We start from the raw sequence: 23,317 nt of genomic DNA on the forward strand, positions 1-23,317 counted from the left end.
TGTGACAGCGTCCCGGGTAGCGATCCGGTTCGCGTACTTTTTGCGTTACGGAACTTTGCGAAGCGAAGCTGATTGGCTCTCCGGTGTCTGTCAACATTCTAAACAGTCCGGAACGGCCGCCATCTTGTCTCTCGGTAGGATCGAGAGACAAGAGGAGGAGAAAAACGAAGGGGGAATTTAATGAAAGGGGGCAAGGTAGACCCCTCTTGACCCCCTAGGAATGATGTTGGAGTTATTAAAGGGTCCCGTGGGGCAAATAAAAAAAATTAGATTTTTCGCGGTAGAAGCACTTCCCGGTTCGCGAACCGGTAGCGAAACGGGAATTCGTCATTTTGTGTTTCGTTTTAAATAAATTACAAGATGGAGGAAAAACAATGTGAGAAATAGGTATAGGGGAGTACGGGAGACGTATCCTGACCCCCTATGTTTTCTGAGGGTGGCTGAGGATGCTCATATATGTTGATACATGTCTTCCAGTGGCTGTGCGTGAGCGGAATCTTTTTTTGCTGTGTGACGTCTGTTAACGTTCGATTCGAAGGAAATCAGGAAGTGTTGACGGCCATTTTGTCACTGCGAGTAAATATATTGTTAAAAATAATTGTTATAAATTAATCCGTATTGATAAACATTGTTTGCGCCATTATGCCTTTTTTCCAATGCCACACTTTTGTCGTGCACGGCAGCCATTTTAGATGCTTTGACCCGACCCACTCTCTGCACGCCGCCGATCCTCAGCATGGCTCCCCACCCTCGCAAGCATCTCCTCCAAGCACTGGTCACCCTCGCTCTCTCTCTCATGCATGGGCCATAAACCTCCCCCCATCTGCGCTGCTCTTCCCTGAGAATCACACCCTGTGCCCGCCCGACACCTCCCTTTCACCCTATTCACTACCGCACCCTCTGGGGGTACGGGAGACGTATCCTGACCCCCTATGTTTTCTGAGGGTGGCTGAGGATGCTCATATATGTTGATACATGTCTTCCAGCGGCTGCGCGTGAGCGGATTTTTATTTTTTTGCTGCGTGACGTCTGTTAACGTTCGATTCGAAGGAAATCAGGAAGTGTTGACCGCCATTTTGTCACTGCGAGTAAATATATTGTTAAAAATAATTGTTATAAATTAATTCACCCTATTCACTACCGTACCCTCTGACACTCCTCTTCCTCTGTGTCTGATTGTCCAGGCCGGTCCCATGCTATCACTTAGCCCTGTGGATGAAGTTTATGGCCCCAACTGCAAAGAATCACCCCTCTTCAAAGGAGTTACAGTAGATCAAGGCCCCCACCCCATGAGATCCGTCACACCACATGCGTTCCTACTATCTGATAACGATCCTGTATTGTGATTGGGGAGGGGATTCTCACTGTGAGGGTGTGTGGGATCGAGCCTGAAGCGGAAGATTCCAGGGATGCCTTTTTGTACATCAAAGTCTTCACAATTATGTGTCACATTAAAAATATATAGCACTCCAACAAAGTAGTAGGATTATAACACTTTAATAACTTATAAATATATACAACGCTCCAACAAAGTAAACACGTTAAAAAAAAACATTTTAAACAAAGCAACAATGGGCTGCTGTGAGGTGGCGTCAGTAGCGGTCCTTTGTGCGAATAGGCCGAAGGCAGCACAACGCGCCGAGATCCGGACGGCACCCAGGTGATGTCCAGTAAGTTGTCGCACTGGTCTTGGCATCCTACAATGCTGTGCCGAAAAACGGCGTGGGGTGCCCTGGGGGGGGGGAGGCGGCGCGAACGGGCCTCCCCAGGTGGAGGCTCCTCTGCTGCAGTGGGGCACCCCTTTGCCGTTTCAGCTGTTTACCGCCCGCTTTTGCTGCACTGTGCCTCATCCGCCATTCAGCTGAGTTGCGCCCGCTCTTGCGGCTACAGCGTCTCGTCCACCATCCAGTTGAATTGCGCCCACTCTTGCGGTGCAGCGATAGGCGGCTGCCACAGGACTCTTAAAATGGCGGCCGGCTCTTCGGATTTGGGCCTGGTCCACTAAAATGGCCCTGGGACACATTTGAACTCGGACATTTGCCTGCTACGGCTTGGGCCCCATTCTTGAAAGCGTCCCCTCAGCCTTGAAGATTCTACAAAAGTCATCGGGGCCCCCGACTCCCGCAGGCTTCCGGTGGGGAGCGGCTGCCATGATTGCTTGCGGAATGGCCATGACGGAGCCACGAGATGGTGGTGCTCTCATGCTGACGCCAGCTTCAGTCTGAAACATCCAGAAACACTGTAGACTACCAATTCAATGACTTCCGGTGGAGCCCCAACGTGACCCGGTAGGGAAGAACTTGCCCTCCACTCTTTTGACTGATGGTTCTTGTTGCCTGTCCCCTCTGAACCTTTTTTAGATTGCCGAGTGAGAAAAAAAAAGGTAGGGCTTTTATCATTTGGGAAAAAAAAAAAATTCAATCCAATGAAAAGTGTTATTTTTAGGTCATATGATCAAGCCTTCCATCATTAGGAAACCAAAAGTAAAATGAACCAATGAAAAGTTTTATAAACAAGTCACATGACCTGTTATGCGGCTTTGGGCTATAAAAAGCCTACAAAATCCGTTGGCCTGTGAGGCGGCGTCAGTAGCGGACCGATGTGCGAATAGGCCGAAGGCAGCACAACGCGCCGAGATCCGGATGGCACCGAGGTGGTGTCCAGCAAGTTGCACTGGTGTGGCCATCCTACAATGCCGCGCCGAAAGTCGGCGTGGGGTGCCCGGGGGGAGGCGGCGCAAACGGGCCTCTCCCGCCTCCCCAGGTGGAGGCACCTCATCTGCAGTGCGGTGCCCCTTACCGTTTCACTCGCCGTCCAGTTGAGTTCCGCCCGCCCGCGTTGTGCGGCCGAAGACAGCACAACGCGCCGAGATCTGGATGGCACCGAGGTGGTGTCCAGCAAGTTGTTGTACTGGTGTGGCCATCCTACAAAGCTGCGCCGAAAGTCGGCGTGGGGTGCCGGGGGGGGGGCGGCGGCCCAAACGGGCCTCTCCCGCCTCCCCAGGTGGAGGCACCTCATCTGCAGTGGGGCGCCCCTTAGCGTTTCACTCGCCGTCCAGCTGAGTGGCGCACGCACTTGCTGCTACAGTAGGCCGAAAGGCAGCACAACGCCCCGAGATCCGGATGGCACCGAGGTGGTGTCCAGCGAGTTGATGTACTGGTGTGGCTATCGTACAATGCTGCGCCGAAAATTGGCGTGGGGTGCCCGGGGGACGGGGGGAGGCGGCGCAAACGGGCCTCTCCCGCCTCCCCAGGTGGAGGCACCTCATCTGCAGTGGGGCGCCTCTTAGCGTTTCACTCGCCGTCCAGCTGAGTTTCGCCCGCTCTTGCAGCACAGTGCCTCACCCGCCATTCAGTTGAATTCCACCCGCTCTTGCGGCTACAGCGATAGGCGGCTGCAACAGGACTCTCAAAATGGCGGCCGGCTCTTTGGATTTGGGCCTGGTCCACTAAAATGGCCCTGGGACACCTTGGAACTCGAACGCTTGCCTGCTAGGGCATGGGCCCCATTCCCGAAAGCGTCCCCTCTTTTGTCTGATTGTTCTTGTTGCCTATCTCTTCTGTTGTCATTTAACGGAACCTTTTTGGACTGCCGAAAGGCGTTCTGGTTCGACTGCTGGTTGGTGGAGACATTTTGATTATATCCTGGACCTGCTGGGCCTCGCCCAAAATGGCGCCGGTATAAATGGAACTCGTAACTCCTTGTTGTGTACTGGTAGCCCAGCCTTGATATCACGAGATACGTATGCAGTTTTGAAGCATATGGCGGGCGGGGACGAGTACTGATTGAACATTTGGACATCCCTATTGATATTAAGTTCTGATGTGTTATTGATTACTGTACTATTGAAAGTTCGAATTAACGTCACCCTTGGTACTTGCCCGCAAATGTATATCTAGATAATTTTATTGTAACTGGCCCTGTCGTACTTTAATTATAAAATGTACGTCCACCGATTCCGCAACTGTTAGACACCTTAGTTCTTGCAAACTAATGGCCCGCCCGTTACGTTCTTTTACAGTGTAAATGTCCCTTCATCATATACGATTCCAGTTTGCTCCGTGGCCGGCCCACGTGGTTATAGGCCCGTATTTGTATACTGACATTTTCACAATAAAGGTTTTTAAAACAAAACATGGTAGTAGTACCTAGATTGGTAAAGTTTTGAATAATAGCCACTGTTTTCGAATCAGTAAAAGGCAAGTGAAATAAAGCAGCACGATTACATGGCGGTTAAAAGGTATAATACGCAGGAACGCAGTAAAGATAAATGGTCAAGGGCTGTTGTGTTTTCCACTCCTGCAACATAAAGTGATCGATAAGAATCCGATATTGATGCCTATCAGCTACTAAGACAGCAGGCCGAGCCCTCTTTTCTTCAACGGCTCCCTCATGGGACGAAGAAACGCCCTTTTTCTCGAAATAGGAATATTTTACTTGCAGGACAGTTGTAAATTTCCCGGGAAAATACATTAGCCTGGAACATTGTTAGTGATAAACTGTAAATGCATCTGGGACCTTTGCTTTACAAGTCAGAGTGAGAAAAAAAAAGGTGGGGCTTTCATCATTTAAGAAAAAAAATGTTCGAAAGCAATGAAAAGTGTTATTTTTAGGTCATATGACCAAGCCTTCCATCATTAGAAAAACAAAAGTAAAATGAACCAATGAAAAGTTTTATTAGCAAGTCACATGACCTGTTATGCTTACGTTACGCACTGCGTGCCGCGCTCTGGATCGCTTCCGGGAAGCTGCGCCTCGCGCACCGGAGCACTTCCGGGTGCGCTAACGCGGCGCGTCATATGACGCATTACGCGACAACGCAGGTCCAGAATATAGTCAAAATGTCTCCACCAACCAGCGGTCGGAACACAACCCCTTTCAGTAGTCCAAAAAGTTCTGTTAAAAGACAACAGAATGGACAGGCAACAAGAATTATCAGTCAAAGAGGGGAGGGCAAGTTCTTCTCTACCGGGTCACGTTGGGGCTCCAACGGAAGTGATCGAATTGGTAGTCTACAGTGTTTCTGGATGTTTCAGACTGACGCTGGCGTCAGCATGAGAGCACCACCATCTCGTGGCTACGTCATGGCCATTCCGCGAGCAATCATGGCAGTCGCTCCCCACCGGAAGTTTACGGGAGTCGGGGGTCCCGGTGACTGTTGTAGAATCTTCAAGGCTGAGGGGACTTCTTTGGGAATGGGGCCCATGCCCTAGCAGTCAAGCGTCCGAGTTCCACGGTTGCCCAGAGCCATCTTTAAAACACGAAAATGTTTTTACCTACCACGTACTTGACATTTTAAAGCTTTTGATATTTGCTATTAAAAAAACATTGAAATTCACTGAAAAAACCATAGGTTATAGACCATATATAGTTAGGAATTAGCATTTACAAAACCTTGAAAATTCACTGAAAAAACCATGGGCTATAGACCATATATAGTTAGGAATTAGCATTTACAAAACCTTATTTTACTCGCACAAAACCTTTGAAATTCGCATATATAGTTAGTTGCAAATTCTATGTCTAATAACTTTGGCGTTTGTGGACGGAATCGGCTGAAATTTTCAGGAAAATGGCACATTTTGTTTCTGAGCAGCCCCTGAAAATTTGGGGGGGGTTCGTCAAGGGGGGGCCGAGAAAAAAGGGGGGTCCCAAAACGCGTTTTTCCCATGTTAATTTCCATAGGGCGTTTGGCCTCACTTTTAGCTCGAACGGCTGAATGGATTTGCACGAAACTTGGCAAAATTGTAAGGACTGTTAGCCCGATGTGCCTTTGCTGGGTCTGAATATATGTGCTCCAGTGGATTTTGAGAAATTAACGTTTTAAAAAATGTATATATCTGTGACAGCGTCCCAGATAGCGCTCCAGATCGCGTACTTTTCGCGTCACAGAGCTTTGCGAAGCGATGCTGATTGGCTCTCCGGTGTCTGTCAACATTCTAAACAGTCCGGAGCGGCCGCCATCTTGTCTCTCGGTAGGATCGAGAGACAAGAAGAGGTGAAAAACGAAGGGGGAATTTAGTGAAAGGGGGCAAGGTAGACCCCTCTTGACCCCCTAGGAATGATGTTGGGGTTATTAAAGGGTCCCGTGGGGAAAATTTAAAAAATTTGATTTTTCACGGTAGAAGCGCTTCTCGGTTCGCAAATTAACGGCTGAATGGATTTGCACGAAACTTGGCAAAATTATAGGGACTGTTAGTCCGATGTGCCTTTGCTGGGTCTCAATATATGTGCTCCAGTGGATTTTGAGAAATTAACGTTTAAAAAACAGGTATATCTGTGACAGCGTCCCAGATAGCGCTCCAGATCGCGTACTTTTCGCGTAACGGAGCTTTGCGTAGCGAAGCTGATTGGCTCTCCGGTGTCTGTCAACATTCTAAACAGTCCGGTGCGGCCGCCATCTTGTCTGTCGGTAGGATCGAGAGACAAGAGGAGGAGAAAAACGAAGGGGGAATTTAATGAAAGGGGGCTAGGTAGACCTCTCTTGACCCCCTAGGAATGATGTTGGGGTTATTAAAGGGTCCCGTGGGGCAAATAATAAAAATTTGATTTTTCGCGGTAGAAGCGCTTCTCGGTTCGCAAACTGGTAGCGAAACGTGAATTCGCCATTTTGTGTTTCGATTTCATTAAATTACTAGGTATAAGGGGGTACGGGAGACGTATCCTGACCCCTTTTGTTTTCTGAGGGTGGCTGAGGAGGCTCATATATGTTGATACATGTCTTCCAGCGGCTGTGCGTGAGCGTTTTTTTTTTTTGTTGCGTGACGTCTGTTAACGTTCGATTCGATGAAAATCAGGAAGTGTTGACCGCCATTTTGTCACTGCGAGTAAATATTTTGTTTTAAATTAATCCTTATTGATAAACATTGTCTGCGCCATCTTGTCTTTTTTGCAATGCCACACTTTTGTTGAGCACGGCAGCCATTTTAGATGCCTTGACCAGACCCACTCTCTGCACGCCGCCGATCCTCAGCATGGCTCCTCACCCTCGCAAGCATCTCCCCCACGCACTGGTCACCCCCGCTCTCTCTCTCATGCATGGGCCAGAAACCTCCTCCCATGTGCGCTGCTCTTCCCTGAGAATCACACCCTGTGCCCGCCCGACACCACCCTTTCACCCTATTCACTACCGCACCCTCTGACACTCCTCTTCCTCTGTGTCCGATTGTCCAGGCCGGTCCCAGGCTATCACCTAGCCCTGCAGATGTAGTTTATGGCCCCAGCTGTAGAGAATCACCCCTCTTCAAAGGAGTTACAGTAGATCAAGGCCCCCACCCGATGAGATCCGTCACACCACACGCGTTCCTACTATCTGATAACCATCCTGTATTGTGCTTGGGGAGGGGATTCTCACTGTGAGGGTGTGTGGGACCGAGCCTGAAGCGGAAGATTCCAGGGATGCCTCTTTGTACATCAAATTTTTTACAATTATGTGTCACATTAAAAATATATAGCACTCCAACAAAGTAGAAGGAAAATAACACTTTAATAACTTATAAATATATAGAACGCAACAAAAACAGTAAATACATTTAAACATTTTTTTAAAAAAGAAGCAACAATGGTCAGTAGCTGTGTTTTGTGCGAATAGTCCCAAGGCAGCACAACGTGCTGAGTTCTGGAGGGCACCCAGGTGATGTTACCTGGGTGCCGCACTGGTTTTTGGTATCCTACAATGCCGCTCCGAAAAACAGCGTGGGGCGTCCCGGGGGGTGCGCGGGAAGGCCTCGTCAGTAGCGGTCTGTTGTGCGAATAGTCCCAAGGCAGCAGATTGCGCTGAGATGTGGATGGCACCCAGGTGATGTCCAGTAAGTTGTCGCACTGGTTTTGGCATCCTACAATGCTGCTCCGAAAAACGGCGTTGGGCGCCCCGGGGGGGGGGGGGGAGGGGGAGGTGTTCGTGTCCGTTTCATTTGTGTAATCGTTTTATGAACATGTACATTAAAAAACTAAAAGAAATGCCAAGAACGTCCCATGTGAAAGTGAATTTTATCTGGCAATTTTTTTCTTTTCCTTCTCATGAAAAGAAAGTTAAAGCCAGGTTCGTTACCTGCCTCATCTGCAAAAACAAAAAAAAAACTCTCGAGAGGGACCGAAAAAAAATATTGCTATGGTAATCATACCATGCATCGGCACATGGAGAGGTGGCACCCTTTTAATTATTCTAAAGCACAACTTCGAGATTTGGGGGATAACCCCCGACCGGCAAAAACATCCACCAATGACTTAGCAATAAGTGAGTCAGAGGCAAGGGAAACGGTCCCAAATCTGCAAAAGAACTTTGGGCAGATGAGATTGACTTGTGTAGCATGTGAAAAATTAATTTCATGCAGAGAGATCAGTATTACTTCAATAAATACAGTAATCAATGATGCATTAGAACTTAATATCAATTCATTTTCCGAACGTTTAATCAGTACCTGTCCCATGTCAATTCATTGTTCGAACTTATAATCAATACCCATCCCGGATCAATTCATTGTCCGAATATATAATCAGTAAAAAGTGCGACAAGTGCAACAAAATCATATCGATAATTCATTGTGAGCAAGTACCAAAAGTGTCGACAATTCTAACCTTCAATAAATACAGTAATCAATGATGCATTAGAACTTAATATCAATTCATTGTCCGAATGTGTAATCAGTACAAGTCCCATGTCAATTTATTGTTCGAACGTATAATCAATACCCATCCCGGATCAATTAATTGTCCGAACATATAATCAGTCTTATCCCATATCAATTCATGTGCTAAAAACTGCATACATATCTCATGATATCAAGGCTGAGCAATCGGGGCACAATAGTTTCATTTGTACCGACGCCATTTTGGGTGAGGTCAGGAAGGTCCAAGTATAGTCAAAATGTCTGCACCAACTACTGGTTGGACCGGGACCTCTTTCGGCAGTCTAAAAGTTTTCATTGAAGGGTAGTAGAGGGGACTGGCGACATGAACCATCAGTCAAAGAGGGGTGGGAGGTAAAAATCTCTCCTACCGGGTCATACTGGTGTCCCACCGGAACTGATCAAGTTGGTAGTCTTGCAGGATTTTGGTGATTTCAAGACTGAGGCCGGCGCCGGCATGAGCGCGCCGACGTCCCGCGGCTACGTCATGGTCGTTCCGTGGGTGATCATGGCAGTCATTCCCCATCGGGGGTCGGGGGCCCCCGTGGCTCTTATAGAATCTTCAAAGTTGAGGAGAACGTTTCTGGATGCAGGACTCATTTTCTAGTTGAACTCAGAAGCGCCGTTGCACCGCAACAGTGGACGAGACCCCCGCTGGGTGAGCGGAGCATCATTGCCTCGCAATAGTGGACGAGACCTTTTGTCGGGTGAGTGCAGCGTCGCTGCATCGCAAGAGTGGAGAAACCCTTTTGTTGGGTGAGTGGAGCGTCGCTGCATCGCAAGAGTGGAGGAACCCTTTTGTCGGGTGAATGCAGCGTCGCTGTATCGCAAGAGTGGAGGAACCCTTTTGTTGGGTGAGTGGAGCGTTGGGGGTGCAGCCGAGGGGCCCTCACCTGTGGGGGTGGGAGAGGCTTGTTTGCGCCGCCTCTCCCTCCCAGCGCACCCCACGCCGACACCTGGCGTTGATATCCGTGATGTCCGGACCAGGCGATAAGAGGGGGGGGTCGGAGGCAGAGGCAAGACATCCCCCCCGTGGCCTGCAGGGTGCCGCTTCAGGCCCGAACGGGGAGCTCATATCAAGCCGGGGCCAGACCAGGAGATACGAGGGGGGGGGTCGGTGGCATGTGCAAGACATACCCCCCGTTGTCGCAGCCATTATCTAAGAAAGAAGAAGAATCCCGTCGGCCTCGGCTCCTCTCCTGGCCCACCTTACGGGATGACCTCCCCGGCCGACGGCTGCCAGCAGTACTCGCCCTACACGTGCCGAAGGCCTCGTCTTCCGGATGGGCGTAGCCGCGAACCTGTTGCACTTCGGGAGTTTCCGGAATGGGGGTAGGTATCTGCTGATTTGTATTTATTTCATGTTACCGTTATTGGGCGTGGCGGGCGGTGGGACAGACATGCTTGGAGCAGTGGGGGGGGTGGCGGAGCCTAGCTACCTTGTGGCTGCCGTAACGTCAAGCTTGGCTTCTTTCACCACTTTCATGTTTCTTATTTCTAGCGAAGTCAAAAACTCATCAGAGGCCTACTGATTTTGTTCGATTTCTTTCCCTTCCTTTTCAAGTGTGTTTCATGCTAAAGTTTCTGTTTACCAGGATACAGGGATTACTTCGTATTTTACATATGTCTTCTTTATTAGGGGTTCTCTCCGGTTGAGTCAGATGATGTACCTCTAATAAATGGTCCGGGTGGAACTAGTTTCTCAATCAGTGGGGAGTAGATGGGCATGACAGATTACAACGGGGGACAAAGGTCCGCATTACCCTTCCTTCACTACTTGCAAAGACTAGACAGAATATTTCTATTCCACGTTATTTGCAAACAGAGAGTACCTCGAAAGAACTATTCCTTGAACAATAAATGTCCAGCCAATCAATCAATCAGGCATGACGGATTACAACGGGGGACCAAAGTCTGCATTACCTATCCTTCACTATCTGCAAAGGGAGACAGAATATTTCTATTCTTCTCTGTTTGTAGACAGGGAATATCTCAAACAGCAATAATCGATAAAAAAATTAGTAGGATTATAACAGTTTAATAACTTATAAATATATACATCGCAACAAAAACAGTAAACACCTTAAAACATTTTTTATTAAAACAGAAGCAACAATGACAACTAACAGTAGTGATATCCTGGGCGGGTGATGGAACTGGGATTGTTAATGGAAAAAGATCTACAGAGAAAACTATTGGTAAATTATACTTCTCCGGAAATTTAAAACTCACAAATGTTTTATTTGTGTAATCGTTTCAGGTCAAACGGATTGTGGGACAATGTTCACAATGGAAGAGTCACCAAAAGGCATTTGGATCGATGTTGCAGCAGGCTGCCATGTATATAGTTATTTAATAAAACGTTTTACTCTGTTACTTTGCTGGTGTGTTGTATATATTTATAATATTTGCATAGGGTTTGTCGTTTGTCATTTGAGATGTCATCAGTGATGTCATCAGTGATGTCACTGAGCATGTCATGAATGATGTAATATGTGACATCATCAGCAGTGGATTGCGGGTGCGCGATATATAGTTAGCGCATCTAACTATATATGCGAATTTCAATGGTTTTATGCGAGTAAAATAAGGTTTTGTAAATGCTAATCCCTAACTATATATGGGCTAAAACCTATGGTTTTTTCATTGAATATATATATGTATATATATATTATTTTTTTTTGCATCCAAGTTACTCCATTGAGTGCTTTCAATCTTTGGAGTGGCGCGAGACAGGCGGAGAAGACCGGTAAATAATATCCTTACGAAACTAAATTCTACTCGTGCTCTTAGAGCTTCCACTGAAGCAGTAAAGTACAGGTTTTGTTCAATAAAGTTGGAAGTTTATTCAAGTCATAAACCCGCTGTGACGCGTTTCGCCACCAAAGTGGCTTGTTCATACAGCGTTAGCGAACACAGACTTGCCATTATATACATTTTCCTGGACATAGTAAAGGAACTTCTGGAAGTACGACCCACAGTTTGCGTCTGAACTTTGAGCGACATTTTGTAATACAATTAATTACAAGTTGTCACTGTATAGTCAACCTGTGAATGTATATGTTTACTTGTTGTGCGTTTTCCTTAGTGTTAAATAAGTTGTTATTATGAACGCATCTTCATTAACTGTCCGACTGGTAAACGGACATTCCGGTCGCGCTATGTTCCTATCTCATGTGCGCAGGGGATTGTGGTCAATGCAGTTTCATCCTTCCCCCAGTGGATCCAGGTGTGTTATGTGCATGGGAGATTTAATGGAAGGCATTGTGTCCTTGTTAATAATGGGGGGTTCCCAAATGAGTCCTTTATTGTGCATTTCCGTATAAGCACCTCTTCTTCCTGTATTCCATAAGGGAAATCGGGGTTCATTGTGTCAATCCTACCTTTGTTAGTGGGTGAATGCGGAGCATTGTGTGCCTCCTTATCCTGCACCCAGGTGGTGAATGAATGGTTCCAAACCCTTGTTAGTGGGTGATTGTGGAATATTCCCTGTCTGTTCCCTAATGTAGAGAGCACGGGTGGTGCCTTACGCTTTTGTATCTCAGTTCATGAATGTCCATGTCATGTGTTCGTGAGTGACTACTGGTTCATTCATCCACTTGTGTCATACCCCTAGTGCTTTCAAAATTCGATCAAAAAGGTGCAAGTTTAAAATCTTATCTGTAACTCGGAGTGTGATTGAAGGATGGTCTGAAGAAAGGGTAGGGATCCCGTTGCTAACGGCTTGAGATGTATTCCCTTCCCTTCCTCCTGTGGAAAGAGATACAGAGTCACAAATTAGACAGACTGTATATACAAATTAAAAACCTGTAGAGTAAAATTTGTGATGACACCAAATGTAGACTTACATATCAAAACTGCTAGTCATTATTCTTCCTGTAAGTGCACTGCCATTTCATCATCCAAATTGTGTCCATTTTGGAAACGGGTACACATGCCTACAATGTGTCTGGATTCTCGCTGTCTAAGTCTCAAAACTCAATTGCCTCCCCTGGCTTTTGTTAAGACTTGCTCTATGGCATAGTATGGAAGTTTGTTGTAATCTGAAAAATGGTGGCTAATGAAGTGACAAGCAATGGGATACTGTTTATCTTTGTTTGTTATCGCCCTCATATGCTCTAGAACATGCTTCTTTGCCATGTGTGTTGTGCTGCCCACATACCTAAGCCTGCACAGGCACACCAGAGCGTAGATGACAAATGTGTTGGTGCAAGTTATGAATTGGGGTATGCTAATCAAGGTGTTTGTACTTGTATTACAATACTCTTTGACCATTTTGCTACTCTCGCACACTTTACAATGGCCACATGGAAAGAAGCCTTGAAGAGTAATTCCTTTCCTGTTAGTGTTAAGAGTCAAATCACTGTGTACCAATAGATCTCTTACGTTACGTCCCCTTCTGTATGTGATGCCTGGTCTTTCAGGTAGATTTTTACCTATGATGGGGTCGTTCTTTAAAATCCCCCAATGTTGATTGACCACTTTGCGCATCTGTTCAGAATTACCGTTGTATGTTATGATCATGCGTGTTATGTTCTCATCCTCACTATTGGCGATAACCTTTTCTGCTGTTCCCAGAGTACTTTATCTGTCTGTACGTTTCACCCTTTCCACCATCTTTTCAGGACCCAGGTGAATACCCTCTTGACTTGAATCTTTCAATCATAACTGATTCTTCCTTGAGGTAGTCCGATGTCGAACTATAGTTTCTCTTTGCTCTGAGCATTCTGACCATGTCATGAATGTTGTAATATGTGACGTCATCAGCAGTGCATTGCATGGGCACGAGTTATAGTTAGCTGTAAGCATGGGCGGAAAATCCTTTCACTCGCGGATTTTGCGGATTTTCGGTAAATCCACAATCCGCGAACTCTCGCGAATTTACAGAAAATTCGCACGCATTGGATTTTTTTTCTTGGTGATACAATATTGCGGCGTGCGGCGTTCACTTACCGTCATTCAGCGTTTGCCGAGTTGTTTTTCTCGATATTTTGCGAGTGCTGCGCCATTTTGGATCTTGCTGCGGGATCCTGCGGGAGTTTGGGGACACATCGCGAGAGTTCGCAATTGCGAACATGTAGGTGCGGCGGGCAGCAACAATCTCGCACTCGCGAAATTACAAACTTTGCAATTCTGCACAAGAAATCCACTAGCAAGCAGCATAGACCTTCTGAAAATGATGATTTTTATCAGAATAACTCTTCAGGTTGACATTTGCCTGCACTTTTTTAGATTTCAGGACTTTTGACTTTGTTTGGGTCATTTTTGGATTAGAAATCAACTTTCACAAGTAAGTTTGTTTGGGGCATTACAGTTGCTGTTCTGCAGAAAAAAGAGTTTTGCAAAACTGAAAGCACTCAGCAAGTGCAAACGTTCACTCATGATTACTAACCATTCCCTGTAGTACTTCCTGAGGGGACCCTCCAGAGTTCAATCAATCAATCAATCAAAGACATTTATAGAGCGCACTACTTACCTGGAGGGTCTCAAGGCGCTTGGGGGGGGGGGGTGCTGCTACTGCTCGAACAGCTAGGTCTTGAGCTTCTTCCTGAAGGAGAGGTGGTCTTGGGTCAGGCGCAGGTCGGTCGGGAGGGAGTTCCAGGTCTTGGCGGCCAGGTAGGAGAAGGACCTTCCTCCTGTTGTCGCTCTTCGGATGCGGGGGACGGCGGCGAGGGCGTGGTTGGTCGATCGGAGGTGGAGTTCAGTTGCCTATGTTTGTTTGGGGCATTAGAGTTGCTGTTCTGCAGAAAAACGAGTTTTGCAAAACTGAAAGCACTCAGCAGGTGCAAAAGTTCAAACTCATCATTAGTAACCATTCCCTGTAGTGCTTCCTGACTGGGTCCCCTCCAGAGTTCAGTTGCTAGTTGCAACAATTCTATGACCCTGCTCTGACCCTCACAGCAGGCTGATAGAACAGCTACAAGTAGGCCGCAAAGGTCCTGGAAAAAAAAATTGCACTGCAACAGAAAGCAAATTCCAGATAAGGAAGCAGGTGCCAGACTGGAATTTTAAAACAGTGACACATTAATAAATCAACCCCAAATTAATTCATGTCAGTTGAAGCAGGGCAGGTGTTCTTGCTTTTCCCCCCCATAATCTACAGTGATGAACCAGAGGGTGGCATTGATGTACCAGAGGGTGGCATGGGTGAAACAGGGTGGCAGTGGTGAAACAGAGGGTGCTGTGAACCTGTGATGATGAACCAGACGTAGAAACAACATAGTCGCGACCGTTGCAAGCCGACAAGTAAGTTTGCAATTGCGAACTGGTACAAAACCCATGCGAACACAAAAAAAAACAAATCCGCAAATTTGCGATATTTATATATTCTCACTGAAAAAAACATAGGTTTCACACCAGTTATAGTTAGGAATTACCATTTAAAAAACCTATTAAATTCACTGAAAAACCACAGGTTTCACACCAGTTATAGTTAGCTGGAAATTTTACTGACATAAAACCATTGAAATTCCCACGTTATAGTTAGTTGGACTCACTACAACTTGCGCGCCTGCAATGCACTGCTGATGACGTCACATATTACATCACTCATGACATGGTCAGTGACATCACTCATGACATCACTGATGACACCATCCAGTGAATGTGTGTCTTTCTGAAAAATAAATATGTTTTCTATATGTATATGAAAAAGGTCGATGTAAGAATAAATGTTTAATTAAGTGTCTAAATGGATGTTTTTTTAAAAAAAATTGATTGGTTAACTGGCTTATTAAGTGTATCTTAGTGAATACATATATTAGCGAGTAACTTTTAAATATTGAAATGTATGTATGTCGGTATCAGTGTTTCACTTTGTGTATAAGTGGCTGCATGGGTTGGTGACTGACTCACTGTTTGTATGTGTTTTGAAGACAGCATATGTACAGGACTGTATGGATGGATGAGTGTGTATATGTGTGTGTTAGTGAGTAAACGACTGTCTCACTATTGTCTTTATCAGTAACGACATATGTTTTAATCTAGTATATGTGAGTATTGATATATATCAGTGAGTATATGTGAGAGTGAGAGATTGTAAGAGTTCCTGTTTAAATAAGTATGTGTTTCTATAAGTGATTGTTTAAGAGAGTAAGTATGTGTAGGTTTCCTTAAAAGTAAAATGGTAGTGTGTGTATAGCTGTATATGCAAATAAATGGATGTTCAATAGTTTATTTGCATGTGTGAATATGTGTGTGAGTAACTTTTGGATGACTGTCGGCGTGTAACAGGATGTATAGGTGTATCACTACATATGATGAGTGAATATATGTATAAGTGACTATATAGAACTGTTGGTGAATGAGTGGATGTCTGTTAGATGGTGGTATTACTGAATTGGTTGTTGTAACTGGTATGGGTATCTCCACTTTTTTGAAAATGTTAGATACTATTTTTGAATATGTGTTTCAAGGGTTACTTTACAGTGAAAGGAGGTATGTCACTCTGTCACAAGGATGGTGTCATCAGTGAGTAATGAGTGATGTCACTGACCATGTCATGAGTGATGTAATATGTGACGTTATCAGCAGTGCATTGCAGGCACGCAAGTTATAGTGAATCCAACTAACTATAAGTGGAATTTCAATGGTTGTATGTCAGTAAAATTTCCAGCTAACTAAAACTGGTGTGAAACCTATGTTTTTTTCAGTGAATTTAATAGGTTTTTTAAATGCTAATCCCTAACTATAACTGGTGTGAAACCTATGGTTTTTTCAGTGAATTTCATAGGTTTTTTAAATGCTAATTCCTAACTATAACTGGTGTGAAACCTATGTTTTTTCATTGAATATATATATATATATATATACATGTATATTATTATAATACCTTTTTTTAAAAGTATATTCATTTTTTTTTATATATTTCACCCTGGAGCGCTCCTGGTGCGTGCCCCGGGGTGCGTACCGGGGCGCGTACCAAAAAATAAAAATAAAAAAAATAAATAATGAAGGAGTGAGCATGAGCAAAGGGGACTGAGACAGTGGTGTAAAGAGAAAGAGAGCTAGAGGGAAGAACACAGAGGGAGTGTGTAATAGATAGTAAAACAGAGAAAAGGTATAAGTGTAAGTAACTGAGAAAAGGAAAATGAATAAGGGAGCAAAAGAAGAGAAGAAAGAGGAAGAAGACTAAAGCAGAGGTTCCGCAAGAATGTGAATGGGTGATGAAAGTAAAAGGAAGGAAAGTAAAGGATGGGGAATGATGGGTAGTGACGGAACCAGAGAAATGGAACAGTGGTGATGGAGGGAAAGAAAAGAGCAGTGAGTGTAAGTAAAGAGAGGTGAAAGAGGGTGTATAAAAGTGAATAAGGGTAAGACAAGGGGAGTGACAGAGAGAAAGAATAGAGAGAGTAAAGGAAGGAGTGATAGAAAGGAACTGAGTGAACCAGAAAAGAAAGGAAAGTGAGGGAGTGTGGGTGAGCAGGAAGACTGAAAGAAGTTGAATGTGGTAGGAAAGTAAGGAAAAGGGAAATAAACATGGAAGATAAGAATACGTGAGGGAAGCAGAGTAAGGAAACAGGGGTGAGGTAGGCTGAGAGAAAAGTAGTGAGGTTAAAGCAAAGGGTGATGACAAACTACATTTTTTAGTCACACTTACCATATAATTAATGAAAACTTAATTGCATGTTTAAACTACACTTTATATCTGTGAAAGACAATGGAAAAAAAAGTTATAATTAGTAAAATATATATTTAAAAATAGAAGAAACAGGTCATATGGTTGGGATACCCGTCACCCCTTCCCAACACACTCCCCAAGAATGGGAAGACGGAAACGTTTTCTTGAACTTTTGGAAGGCGGGAGGGAGTTACCCTCCCGGCCGTATTTATTAAAATATGAAACAAAATTAAAACGTTTAAAAATAACAGTTTCATATCATGTACAATTTCATTTACACATTACGATGTTTCATGGGCTAACCTTAACACATCTCTAATACAAAGGTTCTCCTAGCCGATTCTAAAACATCCTGTAAATGCATTTCAAAAATTCTAATTGTACATCCTAACATTACAGGCCAACGGCAAGGTCGTAACCGGTGTCAGATCCCTAAACCAGAACTCCCCCCTCACTTGTGAGGGGCAGGCGCACAGAGGACTGTCCCTCTGTGCCAACTTCCAATTTCCCTTGTCTTAACGGGGGCCCCATATTTACTCGACGCCATCTTTAGTGGTCGTCCGAGGACTCGTGTGAGGTGTCTAGAAGGTAGCGTAGACCCCCCTCCCACCCCACACTGCTTACCACATCTGCCGTCGCAGATGTCCTGGCCCCGGGAAATTCCCAGGAGGGGCCCGTAGCCCCTCCTCCCCAGGGAGGGGCCTTGACCGCCTTCCCTTTCGGCGGCCCCATCCTTAGATGGGACCGCCTCCCCGTTTGAGGGGCCAATGGCCGCCTCCCCCCGGGCGCTCCCATCCATAATGGGTGACGCCCCCACCTCTAGGGATCTTCCAATTACTGCTCACCGATCATGACCTTACCGCCCGACCAAAATAAATACGACATTTTTTAACTAAAGGATGGAAAAAGACAGACATACTGCGATTCAAAGTATAAACTCCTACTAAGCTTTGACGACATACATGCAGAAAAAGCAACCACTTTATTTACATACCAAAATTACGAACTTTATTCGAAAACAACCTAAAAAGGAAACAGTATTGTGTCACTCGACTTTATTCCAAAACAAATCGCTGTCATCAGGGGCTGGTGGGTGGGTCAAAATTGGCTCCTTGTTCTGTCTCGAGCTCACGTGCAACGGGGAGGTGCAGCTTTTGAGCACAAGAACAAGAGGATGCTTCCTTGGATCGTCGCTCCTCTTATCCTCCCTCAGGCGGGCGTGGACCCTCCTCCAATCCGCCTCCAGGGCGTGGCCAACGGTGTAGGTGTCTAGGACAACCCCTCCTTGGGCGGGAAAAAGGCGCGCCCCCGGCTACGCCGCTTCGGGCATACCAGCCGAGACTCGCCTCCCGCCCAAAAATGGCTTCCCGGGGGGATCGGGGTACTCCACCATACGTTCGGGGGGACCGAGTGGTCGCCCCTTTCCATATGGTTGGGATACCCGTCACCCCCTCCCAACACACTCCCCAAGAATGGGAAGACGGAAACGTTTTCTTGAACTTTTGGAAGGCGGGAGGGAGTTACCCTCCCGGCCGTATTTATTAAAATATGAAACAAAATTAAAACGTTTAAAAATAACAGTTTCATATCATGTACAATTTCATTTACACATTACGATGTTTCATGGGCTAACCTTAACACATCTCTAATACAAAGGTTCTCCTAGCCGATTCTAAAACATCCTGTAAATGCATTTCAAAAATTCAAATTGTACATCCTAACATTACGGGCCAACGGCAAGGTCGTAACCGGTGTCAGATCCCTAAACCAGAACTCCCCCCTCACTTGTGAGGGGCGGGCGCACAGAGGACTGTCCCTCTGTGCCAACTTCCAATTTCCCTTGTCTTAACGGGGGCCCCATATTTACTCGACGCCATCTTTAGTGGTCGTCCGAGGACTCGTGTGAGGTGTCTAGAAGGTAGCGTAGACCCCCCTCCCACCCCACACTGCTTACCACATCTGCCGTCGCAGATGTCCTGGCCCCGGGAAATTCCCAGGAGGGGCCCGTAGCCCCTCCTCCCCAGGGAGGGGCCTTGACCGCCTTCCCTTTCGGCGGCCCCATCCTTAGATGGGACCGCCTCCCCGTTTGAGGGGCCAATGGCCGCCTCCCCCGGGCGCTCCCATCCATAATGGGTGACGCCCCCACCTCTAGGGATCTTCCAATTACTGCTCACCGATCATGACCTTACCGCCACAGGCCGGATAGTTGACCGGCTATCCGGACCCCCCCACAAAAACTCCTACCTAAAGGTCATGGCTGCACAAACTCTTTAACCAAGCTATAAAATCTCCTATGAGTAAAACATTCCCCTCCCGGGACAAATGGACCCCATCCTCCAGATACATATGGTCCCCCCGGATACACCCATGAGGAATACAATGCAATGAACGTGTACGAAACAACCTACCAAGTTTGTTATTTACTTTCTTCACCGACTGATTTAAAGCTGACACAGAGATAGCCCCCCGCCACACCTTCCGCGGAATCATGTGTGACCATGCAATCGTGCACCCCGGAACCCTTCTCGCCAACCAACTTACTGTGGATAAGATCAATTCGAGAAGTATTCGTCGACCAGTGGTCACCAAATCATTGCCCCCAAGATGCACTATGATTACAGATGGCGGTGACCTTGTCCGCCCTAACAAACCCTCCATAAAATTCTGAAACTGGTCAATACAGAGCCCGCCCCTTCCGTAGAAGGTCACCCTGTACCCGTATTCCCCAGCCATGTGAATCATATCACCTGCTTTGAATACGTCTGCGGCGCGCCTCACGTATGAGTGGCCGACGACCCACACCACTCTTCCCTCAGCCGGTGATCTTTGACCGCTGGTTCCCAGGTGTCGGGTCAACTGCACAGTCCGCCCCGCAAAGACTGCTCGCGAAATTGAAAACCAAACAAAAACAAGAAGCGTGAGTGCATGACATTAGCTTCACAACATGTGCAACCGCACATACCTCTTATAACAATTCGAGGACCAACGCCCCAACTGTTTTACTTTATCCACACTCAACCCCCTGGCTGTAGCCTCCGTAGCAGCACCTATCCGGAATGAGTGGGTCCCAAAATCGCCCAGGTTCAAGCCCGCTGCCGCGATTGCCATTGTTAACACCCGCTGAAACTGAAACCTCGTCAGTGGGGTGGCGTCGGTATGTCTCAGCAAGCTCCCCCCCCATGATGCCGCCCTTTGCGCTAAGTACTCTTCCACGCATTTCACTGGGCACATGTGGGATCCCAGCATGCGCTGAACAACCACACTGTCTCCGATCGCTCCCTGATCGGTTTTGGACTTGGCTATAGTGACTACCATCGCGTCACCCCTAATCTGTATGTGTTCTCGACACAGACCTCCCCCCGTATCCCGCTTGTTCCTTGCTACCAGTTCGCTTATCCGCATAGCCCCATGGAATGCTAATGCGAAGGCGGCCCGGAACAGCACTGTCTCTGACTGAGATGAACAAGTCGCAGGGAGTACGGACATCAACTGGGACAACATTGCTAGCCCGATCGGGTGCCTCTCGTCCCCCTTACGACCCTCAAGGCGTTGCCACCCGCGCAACGCCTTCTTTACTAGAAAGGACGCTATGGGGTCCTGAATGCCATGAGCCTGCGCCATGAATGCAATGGCGGCTCGGTGTCTATTGGCTGTTGCCACTGATCGGCCTGCCTGATGCAATGAGACTAGAAATTTCAGGACATACTCCTCCTGCCCCCAATGCTCCCCCCTAGCTGGACCCAAAAATGCCCAATAGGAACGGAACGCCCCTTCATATGCCTTCCTCGTCCTGGGGGCTAGACTCTCTCCCACGAGGTTTTGTAATCCGGGGCACCGAGAGACCAGAGAACTTCGGGAAATGGTGCCGCCACCAAGTCCGCAGAGGGCAGATGGCCCCGGAAGGCCTGCATGTGGGAACGAGAGAGTGCATCAGCCGCCTGGTTCAGTACCCCAGGCACATGTTTTGCTCTAAAGTGGACGTTTAATTTCATACATAGCAGGACAATTTCTTTCATCAATCTCAAGATCAATTTGCAGCGTGCTGCCTGATTATTGACACATTCTACCACAGTCATATTATCCGACCAGAACACCACAGTGCGATCACGAAATCCCTCCGGCCATGTCTTCAAGGCCACTAGAATAGGGAAAAGTTCAAGAAACCCAATGTTACCTGTGAGTCCACTCTCGTGCCACCATGCCGGCCATGTTTGTGCCGACCATTGATTACCAAAGATGGCGCCAAAACCCACACTCCCTGCCGAGTCGGTCCACAAACCCAGCTCCTCGGAGGAAACCGCTGGTTTGTTCCACAGGACACGACCGTTAAACTCTGCCAGGAATGCCAACCATATGCGCATGTCCTGGCGAACCTCTGCAGAGAGTCTTGTGCGGTGATGCCCTTCCTTAAGACCAACCATGGCTTGAGCAATAGAGCGAGAAAAGGGGCGAGCCATTGGTATCACTCTAAGGGCAAAATTAAGCTGACCCACAACCTGCTGTAACTGATGCAACGTTACTTTCGTCTTGTCAACACATGCCTCAAGTGAGGCCTTAAATTTCCATACCTTTTCCTTAGGCAAACGGAAGCACCCCTCTTCGGAATCGAGCTCAATTCCTAGAAACTCGAGCGAAGTAGACGGCCCCACTGTTTTGCCCGGTGCCAGTGGCATGCCAAACATTCTCATGAGATCACAAAATTTACTCAAAGCTTGTGCACATTCCGTGTCCCCAGCTGCCCCCAAAAACAGAAAATCATCAAGGTAATGCATAACCTGCGCAAAGCCTGTGGCTCTGGTGAACGCCCATTGTAAAAAACTACAGAATTTTTCAAAATACGCACAGGAGATGGAGCAACCCATTGGCATACATTTATCCATGTAATAGCGTCCCTGGAACACAAAACCTAGCAGACGCTGATCCTGTGGGTGTACCGGGAGCAACCGGAACGCTGACTCGATATCCGACTTTGCCATCAGCGCTCCGGGCCCCAGGCGATTCAACATGGCGACAGCCTCATCAAAGGAAGCAGACCGCACCAAACAAACTCCCGGGTCAATCGCATCATTCACGGAAAGACCCTTAGGAGCGGACAAATTATGTATTAACCGAAACTCACCTGGGTCCTTCTTGGGGACTACACCCAACGGTGAACAAACAAAATTCTGGACAGGCGGGTTCGCATATGGACCCGCAACCCGACCTCGGGCCACCTCCTTTGCAATCTTTGCCTGTACTACAACCGCATTCTGACGAACCGACAGTTGGTTTTCACACAGCGATTCCCCCCGAAAATCCCCCGCCGGGATGCGGAAACCACATGAGAAACTGTCCCTCAACACCCCAGCGGAGACATGATCAGGGTATTCGTTCAGCCAAGGGATCATTGCCATGATGTCGATGGGAGTAGGTAGCAGCGCCCCTCGGCCGTCATTAGACCTGTTTGGCGCGGCCTCTGCCCCCCGAATCGCCATTCTTGGCTCTGCATGAACTCTCGGGGTGTGAAGATTGTCCGCACCCTGCACACTCGTGCCTAAATTTGCACGACCCCTGTGGCCTAGTGCACTTGCCCCTGTTGAAGCTCCAACAGACCCCCTTTTTGCCAGAGTTCCCATTACTCCTTGTGTGCTGATCACCACCGGCGCCCGCTCGAAAGGGCACCGCCGGGGAATGGCGGGAAGGCTCTGTCCCATTCCCGCCAAACGAAGACGGCTTTGTCGGATTTGACCTGACCTGTTTCTGCCAGGAAATGGAGTCGAAACAATCCCACGTCAGGGATGAGTCGTGCTCCTTGGCCTTACGAAATTTGTTATCATAACCCAACCATTGATCACCATCGTAAGATTCATAAAACTCCATTATTCGTGTCTGGTAACAAGCCAACTCAGTCAATACCTCGGGCCTACGTTCCCCCATGATTGCAGTGAACATCCCGAAAGCCCTGGCCCAATTAGCGATTGTCTCATCAACTCTGAAACCCGCCATCTTTGCTCGCCATACACTTGGATGCAACAATTCCTTCCGATTTTTAACGTGCTCTATTTCATAATGATCAGTTAATAGCGAAAAT

The sequence above is a fragment of the Lissotriton vulgaris genome, chromosome 2_1, assembly GCF_964263255.1.
Source record: "Lissotriton vulgaris chromosome 2_1, aLisVul1.2, whole genome shotgun sequence".
NCBI classification, from domain to species: Eukaryota; Metazoa; Chordata; class Amphibia; order Caudata; family Salamandridae; genus Lissotriton; species Lissotriton vulgaris.